Source organism: Lissotriton helveticus, chromosome 1_2 (genome assembly GCF_964261635.1).
Source record: "Lissotriton helveticus chromosome 1_2, aLisHel1.1, whole genome shotgun sequence".
Taxonomy (NCBI): Eukaryota; Metazoa; Chordata; class Amphibia; order Caudata; family Salamandridae; genus Lissotriton; species Lissotriton helveticus.
Window position 1 is genome coordinate 200,579,762 of NC_136058.1, and position 12,093 is coordinate 200,591,854.

Here is a 12,093-nt window from a genome sequence, read left to right on the forward strand (position 1 = left end):
TGTAAATAATACTGAAAATGTTTCAGTTCTGAAATTGAGACTGAATTAAACAGTACTGAGACAAGTAGAAGGGGTAGTGGTCTTCAGACTGGTTCAATCACTCCCGCTATGTTCACTCTATGTTAGACATATACTGCCTTTTTCTTTCCACATCTCCTCAATCGCATCTTACACCTCATCCCTTTCTTCTTCAGGACCCTCTTTTCACTCTCTCCTGCATGCTGCACTTCCTTACATCTTCCTCACTTCACGACCCCCTAATCACACAACATATAAACTCACCAGTGAGCAGTGCATTTTCTTTTATTTTCATTTGGCAATATTTTCACAACTGTGTGCCTCTTTCACACACGTTTGCACTGAATCAGAATTACAACTAGAATAAGTGACTATTGCTCTGTGCATTTTGCAGAGATGCCAAGGATTGGTTGACCATGTATTCTGAACACTTTTTTGACTCACCCTGCCTTCAGCTTCACCACCAGAGCTCTCACTTCAGGCCTGTTATAAACACCTGATAAGTTCAATGTTTGCACAATACAAGAGTAACATGCTACATGAATAAAATACAAAATCACAACATCCTGGAAATAGCTTACTAAACCTTGCATTACCCAAGAGTGTTAAACAGGTGAAATATAATCAGCACTTAAATCATTGAAATAGATAAACTTCAAATGTTTTACATTCATTGTTGAAAAATTGATTAGTGTATTTGCCTATAAAGTTCAGGACAAGACTCTAGAGCATGTTAGGGACCTATTTCGATGTTCATTTTTAATTACTACCGGGTCTGAGATCCGAAGGGATCCGGCCCACCTAAAGCCCTGATGGTCCATGTTAGACTCAACAGCCTCACAGTAGTCTTCCCCTGGCGTTTTGTCTTCTCCCCGCCTGTTTTGCTGAAATTCATTTTTGTTGGCTTTAGGACGGGAAACATCCTTTACAACGCAACTTTTACCACGCAGTGCCTTTACGACGCAACTTTTACAACGCAAACCATTACAACGCATTGCGCTGGGGGGGGCGCTCTAGGATAGGGAATACGTTTAATTTACTATCCAACACCTTCCCTAGTGTCCACGGGGACTGGAGTTGGAATAGTAAATTAAACTATTCACTATCCAGCACCCCAAAGCGCTATGCGCTGTAAAGGTTTGCGTTGTAAAAACCGCGTTGTAAAGGCATGCGTGGTCAAAGCATGCGTTGTAATGTCATACATCCTTTAGGACTCTGTGCACTTTACCACTGCTAACCAGTGCTAAGCTCACATCTTTAACCATGGGAGCATTGGCTTACACTCAATTGGCACGTTTAAGTTACTTAAAAGTCCCTAGTAAAGTGCTTCAGCATATACCCAGGGCTTGTAAATAAACTGCTAAGAATGGGCCTGCAGTACTGCTTGTGTCATCCATTTAAGGAGCCCTTTTAACACGTCTCAGGCACGCCATTGTAGCCTGTGTGCAGTTTTAAACTGCCATTACAACCTGGCCAAATAAATCTTTCACCAGGCCTAAACCTCTCTTTTTAAGACATAAAAGTCACCCCTGGATTAGGCCCCAAACAGCCCTTAGGGCAGGGTGCAGTGTATTTAAATGTTGTATGAGTGATTTTAAGTTTTACATGTTCTCGTAGGGAAAAACTTCTAAATTCGTTTTTCAAAACCCCGCAAAATCTCACTGCACAGCTGAAAGCTTCAGAGGATCTGAAGCTGAGCAACGGGAATGTAATGTAATTGCCCATTTATATCGCGCAACAATCGCTCCAAGGAGCATCTAGGCGCCCAAGTATGGCCAACCGATGTAATGCTGCCTTGCTGCTTGACTTGACCAGATCAGGAATCACACTTGGTCTCTGGCAATTGTGTCTTGGAGTTTGAAAAGCCAGGTTTTTAGTTGTTTACGGAACTCTGTTTCACTGTACAATGCTCTCAGATGTGCGGGGAGAGTATTCCACGCTTTTGCACCTAGTACTGCCAGGGACTTACCCCCTCGAGTTTTGAGTCTAAACCCTGGAACGGTCAGCAAATTTGCATTTGAGGATCGTAGGGCTCGTGTTGGACAGTATCTCACAAATTGTTTCCTTAGGTATAGTGGGCCTAAGTCGTGGACAGCTCGAAAAGTAATTATCAACACTTTGAACAAAACCCTTTTTGCTATAGGTAGCCAGTGTAGTGTGTTAAGGGCCTTGGTTGCTGATAATCTTCTCGGCCATTTTAGGACCAGCCTTGCTGCTGCATGTTGCACCATCTGGAGTTTATGGGTGACCACTTTATTGGTGCCAGCATATAGGCTGTGCCAATAGTCGATTCGTGATGTCACCAGTGCAACCAAGACCGTTTTCCTTGCCTCAATAGGCAACAAGTCAAAGAACTTCCTCAGCCTCTTTATCACCCCAAAACATGTGCCTGCCACTTTAGACGCCTGTTGTCTAAAGGACAGGTCAGCGTCGAAGTTTACCCCAAGGTTACGGGCCGAGATGGTAGTGTGAGGTGGTATTTCTGCCTTCTCTGGCCACCATAATCTGGGAATAAACTCGTTTTTGGGGCCTATTGGCATGATCTCAGTTTTGCCTGTGTTGCATTTCAGATGGTTTCTCCGCATCCAGTCAAATGTGGCCGTTAGGCAACATTTGAGCTTTTCCTCCCATACCTGGTTTTCTTTATCCATTACCAGGATCAGTTGCGTGTCGTCGGCGTATGCAATTACATCCATGCCAAATGACGATATCAACTTTATGCAGTGTAGACATTAAACAATGTCGGGCTCAGGCTGGAACCCTGAGGTACTCCCGTCGACAGTGGTTTCTCACTGGAACAGAATTCCCCCAGGGTCACCACTTGCCTCCTGTCCTTCAAAAAGTTCTTTATCCACTCCAGGACTGTGCCTGTGATGCCAGATGTTGCTAGCCGGTCTATTAAGATGACATGTGAGACCGCGTCGAAGGCCGCCGACAGATCTAATAAGATCAGGACGGCCTTCTTACCTTGGTCCAAAGCTGAGCGGATAGTCTCAGTAGTGAACAGGAGAGCCGATCCCGTGGAGTGTTGAGTCCTGAAGCCGGCTTGATTAGGATGCCATGCTTCACTGTCTTCCAGAAAACGTGTAAGCTGTTTATTTACCATCGACTCTGTGATTTTACACAGTGCCGGAAGTAATGAGATGGGTCGTAGATTTGATAGTGTGGTGGGGTCGGGAAGTTGTTTTTTTTGCAGTGGTTTCACTGCTGCCAGTTTCCACTCAGGGGGGACGTTGGCCGTGGTCAGTGAGGTGTTGACAATGTCATTTATTACTGGATTGGCAATTTCTACAATAAGGTGCAGGAGTCCAATGGGGCACGGATCGAATGGTGATCCTGATTTTGTTGCCAAAATTGCTCGCTTGGTCTCCTCCAGACTGATTGGTCGGAAGGCTGCTAGCTGAGTTTCCTCCTGCCCTATTATATCACTCTCTTTCTTTGACTCTGGTGACTCTGGTATTGGGACCTCGAAGCCCTTCGTCAGACCCTGTACCTTTTCCTCAAAGAAGTCTGCGATAGAATCACAGAGCATCTGTGAGGGAGGGATATCCTGCACTAAACATTTGGGTTTATTGAAGTCATTCACAATTTTAAAAATCGCTTCGTGTTTATTATTAGCAGTTTCTATTGCTGATCTAAAAAACATCTTTTTTGCCTGTTTAATTTGCGCATGATAGGCACTCTTGATCTTTTTGTATTTGCCGCGCTCTGTGCTGTAATAGTTTTTTCGCCAGCTGCGTTCTGCTCTTCGTAGCTCCCCCTGTTTATTTTTGAGCTCTCGGTCGAACCACGGGGCAGAGATCTTCTTTTTCCTATGCCTCATCTTGTTTTTCCCCTGTCCAACCATGCCTTTCAGTTCGTTCATCCATGCCCAAAAGGTATTTGGATTTGGGGGTCCTACTGGCTTGGGTCTACACTCTCTGGCCATTGTAGTTAATTCTGGGTGGGTCATTACAGCTTTCCAATCATCTCGTCTGGCCTGACTGCGTTCTTCCACGTACTTGTCCTTTCTGGAACTCTCAAGAGGAAACATAAAAGGGACCAACGCGTGGTCAGTGCACGTTTGGGGTCTAGGATGGTCTGTTATTAGTGTATTTAGATTGGTAGCAATGCAGTCTATCGTGTGTCCTGCCTCATGGGTGGGTTGAGTTTTGCAGATGGTAAGACCTAATACATCCATGACAGGGAAGCCCTGTAAAGTCACGCCACACAGATGAAAACTTCTTCGGAACCGACGCCAAGCAATGCAAAGCCCTGCAATGCCTTGTTGCACAGTATTATTGGAACCAATGCCGGGCAACGTGAAGCCTATCAAAGCAACGCCATGCAGACCGTTTACGAAGAACATAAGGTACAACACTCAGTGGGCCAAACTATGTCCTGTGCCTGGCCTATTTTCCATCACTTTAGGTTCTGAACTTGTGACTTTGTAATGGTCCAGTGCGACCAGATACCCTCAGTTGAGGCTTTGCCCCTTTTTGCTCTATTTTAACTAAATGTTTAAAAAATTCAATATCTCCAGTTCTACTGATTGGATTTTTGTCATTTTGGTCTCAAATTATTTATTAAAACATAATCCACTTTCTTCAAAATTGGGAATTTTCTTGTGTTCTGTTACAACTTTATTTCTGTTTGTGTGCTGTATAAAGACTTTACACATTGCCTCCAAGTCAAGACTGAATACCTTTGTGCCAAGCTACCAGAGGGTTAAGCACAGGTTAAGTTAGTGACTATTTTTGGTTGTTGCTTGAGAAAGGTTCACAAACCCCTCAACTAAAAGGATAATGTTACTTACCCAGTAAGAATCTGTTCTTGGCATGTAGAGCTGATTCACATGCTTTGCATGCTCCTGCCATCTAGTGTTGGGTCTGGGTCTTTGCAAATTGTTTTTCTTCAAAGAAGTCTTTCCAGTCACGAGGTAAGTGACGCCTCCTTTTGGTGATAGTGCGCATGGGCATCAACTCCATTGTTAGATTGTTTTCCCGCAGAGGTGAGAATGGAGTTAGTAAGTGTAGAATAGAGATGACCATGCATATGTATGTAAAGTAAGAAACTGCAACAATAGGTACCCGGGGAGGTGGGTGGGCGCAAGTGAATCTACTGCGCTACATGCCAGGAACAGATGCTTACTGGGTAAGTAACATTAAATGGTCGAGGCATGTGAGCTGTAGATCACATGCTTTGCATAGACTATACAGCAGTATACTCCCAAAGCGGTGGCTAACCTGTAGCTGTTGCAGTTGTTTGAAAAAGTGTTTTAAGTACTGCCTGGCCTACATTAGCTTGTAGCCTCGCTAACACATCTACACAATAGTGTTTGGTGGATGTGTGCGGTCGAACCATGTTGCTTACAGATGTCAGCTAGGGGAATATTCCCTAAGAAGGCCATAGTAGTCCCTATTTTGCGTGTGGAATGTCCTCTAGGGGGTATTATCAAAGTTCTTTTTGCCTTTACATAACATGTTTGGATACACTTCACAATCTATCTTGCAATTCCTCATTTAGATATGGCATTGCCTTTGTGTGGTGGCGAAAAAGCAACAAAAAGCTGTTTTGTCTTGTGAAATCCCTTTGTTCTTTCTACATAATATAGTAGAGCTGTTCTAACATCTAGTGTGTGTAGAGCGCATTCTGCTACAGAATCCGTTCAAGTAAAGAACACAGGTAACTCAACTGATTGATTGATATGAAAAGCAGAAACTACTTTAGGAAGTAATTTGGGATATGGTTTGTCTTTGTGATGCTGAAAGAAAGGCTCTTGTATATTTAGTGCCCGAAGTTCACCAACTCTCCTTAGGGAAGTGATTGAAATCAGTAAAGCAACCTTCCATGAGAGGAATTGCAATTGACACCTGTGCATTGGTTCCTTAGAGGAAAACGGGATGCATTAAAAAAAAAAAAAAAAAACTTTTCAGTTTCATTATTTATAGGGCAGGCAGTGGTCTCTGGGACCACTGCCTGCTCTTAAAACATATTTTCACACATACTCACAAAAGGAAAGGGGTCCCCTGGAGACCCTTTCCCCTTTGCAAGTGGTTTACTACCTGCTTGAAGTAAGGGGTACACTGCAAGTATTTTGCAGCCGCAAAACATCAGTACATAGCATGTTGACTTGCTATAATAGTGAGGGTCGCAAATGCTATTTTGCGAGTCAGTGACTCGCAAAATAACATTTGTACATGCTATTACCCTTTTTCGACAGAAAATGGGAGGATCTCCTGTTTGCGGCCACAAAAAAGGGTCGTACATTTGGCCCTTAGTTCCCTGAGATCCAGAATAGGTCTCAAGGAGCCGTCCTTGTTGGGAACTAGAAAGTACAGGGAGTACGCGCCTAACCCTTGATATTGTAACGGTACAGGCTTTATGGCTCCTTTTAACAAGAGAGACTGGACCTCTTGTTCAAATAAGTGTAAATGTTCAGGTGACATTTTATGAGAGCATGGAGGAATGTTTGGAGGATTGTTGGTGAGCTCCAGGCAATAACCATGTTGGGTAATTCCCAAAACCCATTTGTCTGTGGTGATAGATTGCCAAATGGGGAGGAATTGTAGAAGACATCCCCCAACAGGTGTTAGATGATTGGTGGGAAGTGTAGGCAATTCACTGCTTGTTGGGGAAGAGGGAATTACGTGGTGTAGAACCTATGCCCCTACATTTGCCATTGTTACCTCTGTATCCTCCTCTGAAGAAGACTCTTCAAGAGGAAGAGTGATTTTTGCCTTTGTAAGAGGCGGCAGTATTATCTGAGGACATGATTTTCGACCATCCAAGATAGAAGGAGCCATGAAAGGAGCCACGATTAGAAGAAGACTACAGAGGTCCCATAGACTTGGCCACTTCTGTATCTTTTTTCATTTTTTTCCAATGATTTATCTACTTCGGGCCCGAAGAGATGCTCCTTGTCAAATGGAGAATTTGAAATAGACTGTTGGACTTCCGGTTTGAAACCAGAAATCCTTAATCATGCAAACCTTCTTAGTAACACACTAGTGATGATTTCTCTAGCTACTGTGTCAGCAGCATCTAAAGCACATCTAATTGCCAAATTGGAGATGAGCTTTCCTTCCTGCACTAAATCCTGAGCTTTTGCTTTGTGCTCATCTGGGAGATATTGGAGCAATTTCTCCTTTTCGTCCCAGTGTGCTCTATCATACCTGGCTAGTAGGGCCTGGGTATTGGCAATGCACCAATGATTTGCTGCTTGGGAGGCCACTTTTACCAGAGGCGTCTAACAGTTTTGACTCTTTGTCTGGAAGGGAGTCATCCCCTGTAGTTTGTGAATTGGCCCGTTTACGAGCATTAGAGACAGCTAAAGAGTCTAGTGGTAACTGCCCTTTAATAAAATCTGGATCAGAGGGAGCAGGCTTATATATTATTTCTATTCTGGGGTGAGAATACGAGCATGTACAGGGCCTTTAAAAATATTATCAGCCCCCCCCCCCATCTCCTTCATCATCATCCTCACGCACGCAACCTGGGCTTCATCCTGGACCCCTCCCTCTCGATGACCAGACAAGTCAACGCCGTCTCCTCATCGTGCTTCAACACCCTGCGTATGCTTCGCAAGATCTTCCGCTGGATCCCGACCGAGACCAGGAAGACTGTCACCCAGGCACTCGTCACCAGCCGACTGGACTACGGAAACGCCCTCTACGCTGGAACCACAGCCAAGCTACAGAAAAGACTCCAGCGCATCCAGAACGCCTCCGCCCGACTCATCCTGGATGTGCCCCGACGCAGCCACATCTCCAGCCACCTGAGGAACCTGCACTGGCTCCCCGTCGACAAGAGGATCACGGTACGGCTCCTCATCCACGCACACAAGTCTCTCCACGACCTGGGCCCCAAGTACCTCAACGACCGCCTGACCTTCTACACGCCCACCCGCCAGCTACGGTCCACCAGCCTCGCCCTCGCAGCCGTACCACGCATCCGAAGAGCCACCGCCGGAGGAAGATCCTTCTCTTACCTGGCTGCCAAGACTTGGAACTCCCTCCCCATCCACCTTCGGCTGACCCAGGACCATCTCGCCTTCAGGAAACAACTCAAGACCTGGCTGTTCGAGCAGTAGCATACCCCTCCCCCCAAGCGCCTTGAGACCCTCCCGGGTGAGTAGTGCGCTATACAAATGGCATGATTGATTGATTGATTGATTGAAAGCAAAATATTTTTTTTAATGCAGCCCATTTTCCTTAAAGAAAAACGGGATGCATTTCAAAAAGAAAAATGACATGTTTCCGTTTTTTAAGAGTAGGCAGCAGTCCCTGGGATAACTGCCTGCTCTTAAAAATATGTTTTCACAACCATTCATAAAGGAGAAGGGGTCCCCTTCCTGTTTGCAACTGGGTTACCACCTACTTGAAGTAGGCAGTAAAATGCTAATTTTGCATTGAGACCGCATTTCGGTCGCAAAACATTCGTACATGGTACTGCCAGTTGCTATGAGGAAGGGACGCCCATAGCATGCCCCTTCCTAATACCAAATAAAAAACCTAAATTACAATTCGGTAACAAGTTACGTAATCGCTTTTTGTGCTTTGTACATGACAAAAAGCCTTTTTGCATTTGCAAACAAGCCAATTCTGCTTATTGGCATGTTTGCGACCACAAAAATGGTATGCACATGTGGCCCACAATCTCCAAAATTTTAAGAAAAACTCTCACCAAATTGCAAGCGGTAGTAAGGTTTGTGAAGCCTTCCAAGTAGCTGCACAACAAATATCTTTTAGTGGAGCTCTCTTGAAGGCAACCCAAGAGGTCGATATGTACTGTGTGGATCTATTTTGCACCTAACACTGATGACATAGGCCCTAATGATGGTTGACTTAATCCACCTGCAAACTGTCAAGTTGGAAGGATAAGAACTTTGATATAGAACACCGAAAGTGACAAAGAGTCAACCTTTTGGAAGGGTGATGCTCTATCAATACAACAGAAAAGGTTCCGTGTAGATCCAAAGAATGAAAAGCCATGTCTTTGTCAAAGAGGGATTAAGGTGAACAACTGGAAGAACAATATCCTCTGCACATTGGAATTGTGAAGGAATTTTGGGTAGAAAATTTGGACTTGGTGGGAGCACTGCTTTACCTGGGAAAAAGGGATAAATGGGGAAACAAGATCGCCAAGAAACTGAATCCATGGCCCTATATTGACACCATGAGGCAAAATGACCCCAATGACGGGCTACATGATTTGCAAATTCAGGAGATACAAGATGGTTAAATTGACTCTCTAACCTCTCAAGAATATCCCTGATCCAAAATATTCAACCTTTCAGCAGCCAGACCCCCAGATGGAGACACTTCAGAGATTCCACTGACTGAATAAGCGGACTCAAAGAAGAGGGATGCAGGAGAAAGAACCAGGGTAGACAGATAGTCAACTGCTGGAGGAGAAGGTACCATGTCCTCCGTGACTACCCTGGGACAACCAGCAGAACTCAAGAGTGATCCGTTTTGATCTTCTGCAACACAGTGGGAATCACAGAATAGGAGGGAAGCAATAGAGCAGATCCCTTGTGCCATGTGATAGATAGCACATCTAGCGCCCATGCTGCTGGGGAAGGAATAAAGGAGAAGAAGCAAAGAAGAAGGGCATTGGTTTCTGTGGCAAAGAGGTCTAACCAGGGTGCTCCGAATCTCCTCGTGACACATTTGTTATCTCGGTAAGTTTTATTCGATGACTGAGCTCCATGAAGGGGCTTTAGAATTCTGAAGAGTTCTGTGGTTGTTATGGGAGCAGTGACATTATATCTTCGACAGTTGCATAGAGCTGGCAGAGGGAGAAGTCACAATCAATCTCTATGCCCTATAAATTATATTCTTTAAATATATCTAGCGATTGTGGACTCCTTTACAACATCATTTTGGCGACAAGTTGTTTGCCAGCTCATCGCAGAGAGATCATGGTGTGAACTTCAAATCTACAGATGGTGAAGACGGTGTGCTGTCAGCAAGATACCATGAAGAGTTGTCAGCTGTGAGGCAGCGAGAAGTGCTTGCTCAAACTTGGAGGTGAGGTGTGCTCAGCCTAGCCAATAAAGGAGATAACGCACAGCCCAGATGAGATGGAAAGACATGCGTAGCACAGCCCAGCTGCGGGTATGTCAAAGACTGAACAGAGGTGATTGTTTCAGTGAGTGTTCATAGTGCAGAGGAGGCAAGCTCTGCATGGTGTGCTAAATATCGGCACTGACCAATAGCACTGGCAGTGTGGAGAGGTTAAGCACTGCACATCAAGGCGTTCTAGGTGATGGCATCGACCAGAGGCATCAGTAGAGCAAATTTTAAGTGTTTGAGACTTTAGCTTCTGTTAGAATGTGGGTTAACATACAACACGCTGTGAAAATTATAGGGGAAGCATATCAGAGCAAGTATAGCTCTGCGGCAGGCATCTTTAGTATACGCACATAGATTACTTCTTGTAACTTGAGCATGATTTGTAAGGCCTGAGACACTTTTAATCAAATGCATGCAAAGTGAGAGTTACCTGCTATCTTTCGTGTGCTCGTGCCATGCGGCAGTGCTCTGGGATGTAACAGAAAGCGCTGTAGCCAAGCGAACTACAGTACCCACGGGGAGAGCACTGTTACGTGCACACTGCTTGGAGACAAAGCCCTCGTGCACAAGAATTGTGGGAAGATGTGCAAGCAACAGAGGAGGTGTTTTGTGTACAGGGCACACAGGCCAAGACAGATTGGCAGACATCGCTCAGAGTTTTGCGCGCTGACAAGGGACAGTTAGGGCGAACGCTGAGGTGCTGTCTTACATTTAAACCGAAAGAATGTATCTAAAAGTTCTCTTATTTTAGAGAAAGTTTATGCCTGGTGAGCTCACAATGTGATCTGCATCTTCCTTTTGAGAGAAGAGAAGTGTTTTTGGATCAACAGAGGAGTTAGTGGAAAGACTCATTACCCCCTTCCAAAATGATACCCTCTCCACCCTCAAGCCCCTCAGATGGAGAAGGATTCTTGTGGTTGCAGAAACAGAGCAAACTGAAGATTGAAAGCAGACTGAGGATCGGGAGCGGTCAAACTCCTATCATCCAACAACAAATACCCACTACCCTCATCCTCTCTCTCATAGCACTCATGCAAATCATTTTATTTAGCCAAATGTTGCCACTCTCCTGCAATTTCATCTCTCACCCTTGTTCAAAACAACATGCCACCGAATAACTTTCTTGACTTGGAACGGTACCCAAAACATATTCAGACCTCTGCCCATCCGTCCAGATTTAATTTTCACCAAATCACCAAGGAACATTCTACCCCTATTCCCTGTTACTCATGTATCATACTTTCCTCAATCTTTAGTCCTAGTGTCCAGCAAGTCCTCCTTATCAGCCTTCAACAGAGGTTTTAACCAAAACGGTGTAAACCTGGTGTTGGGCTTCCTACCTCACATCATCCAAAAGGATTCAGAAAAGGGGGTGGTGATGAACAGAGTGTCTGAATTAAGCAGACCACTCTTACCCAGTCCAAAGATCAGGGCTTGATCCATCACCGTTATTTAGCTCACTGCCCCATCCCAGCTCAGAACCTGGCTATATGCAAATTAGTCTGTCCCTGGCCCAGTGCATCATGGGAACAGGGCAGACCAAACTACCAAGCCAATTCTTCACCAGAAAGGATACAAGCTACCGGGGACCGGTTTCTGGCATTTCAGCCTCGTCGGCCCGGCTTGCTTGAATCCTGATGGAGCAGTGAGCAAGGGACTCATGTCTGAGTATACCCTGCCACACCTATAGTGGCCAAAAACGATTCAGAAAAGGGGGTGGTGATGAACAGAGTGTCTGAATTAAGCAGACCACTCTTACCCAGTCCAAAGATCAGGGCTTGATCCATCACCGTTATTTAGCTCACTGCCCCATCCCAGCTCAGAACCTGGCTATATGTAAATTAGTCTGTCCCTGGCCCAGTGCATCATGGGAACAGGGCAGACCAAACTACCAAGCCAATTCTTCACCAGAAAGGATACAAGCTACCGGGGACCGGTTTCTGGAATTACAGCCTCGTCGGCCCGGCTTGCTTGAATCCTGATGGAGCAGTGAGCAAGGGACTCATGTCTGAGTATA

General features: G+C 45.1%; 1 protein-coding gene across 3 annotated transcripts in view; it reads right to left on the bottom strand.

Moving 5' to 3' along the window:
- The window catches only part of ELAVL4 (ELAV like RNA binding protein 4), a 441,663-nt gene that overhangs the window by 213,774 nt on the left and 215,796 nt on the right, over positions 1–12,093 (bottom strand). The window lies entirely within an intron of this gene.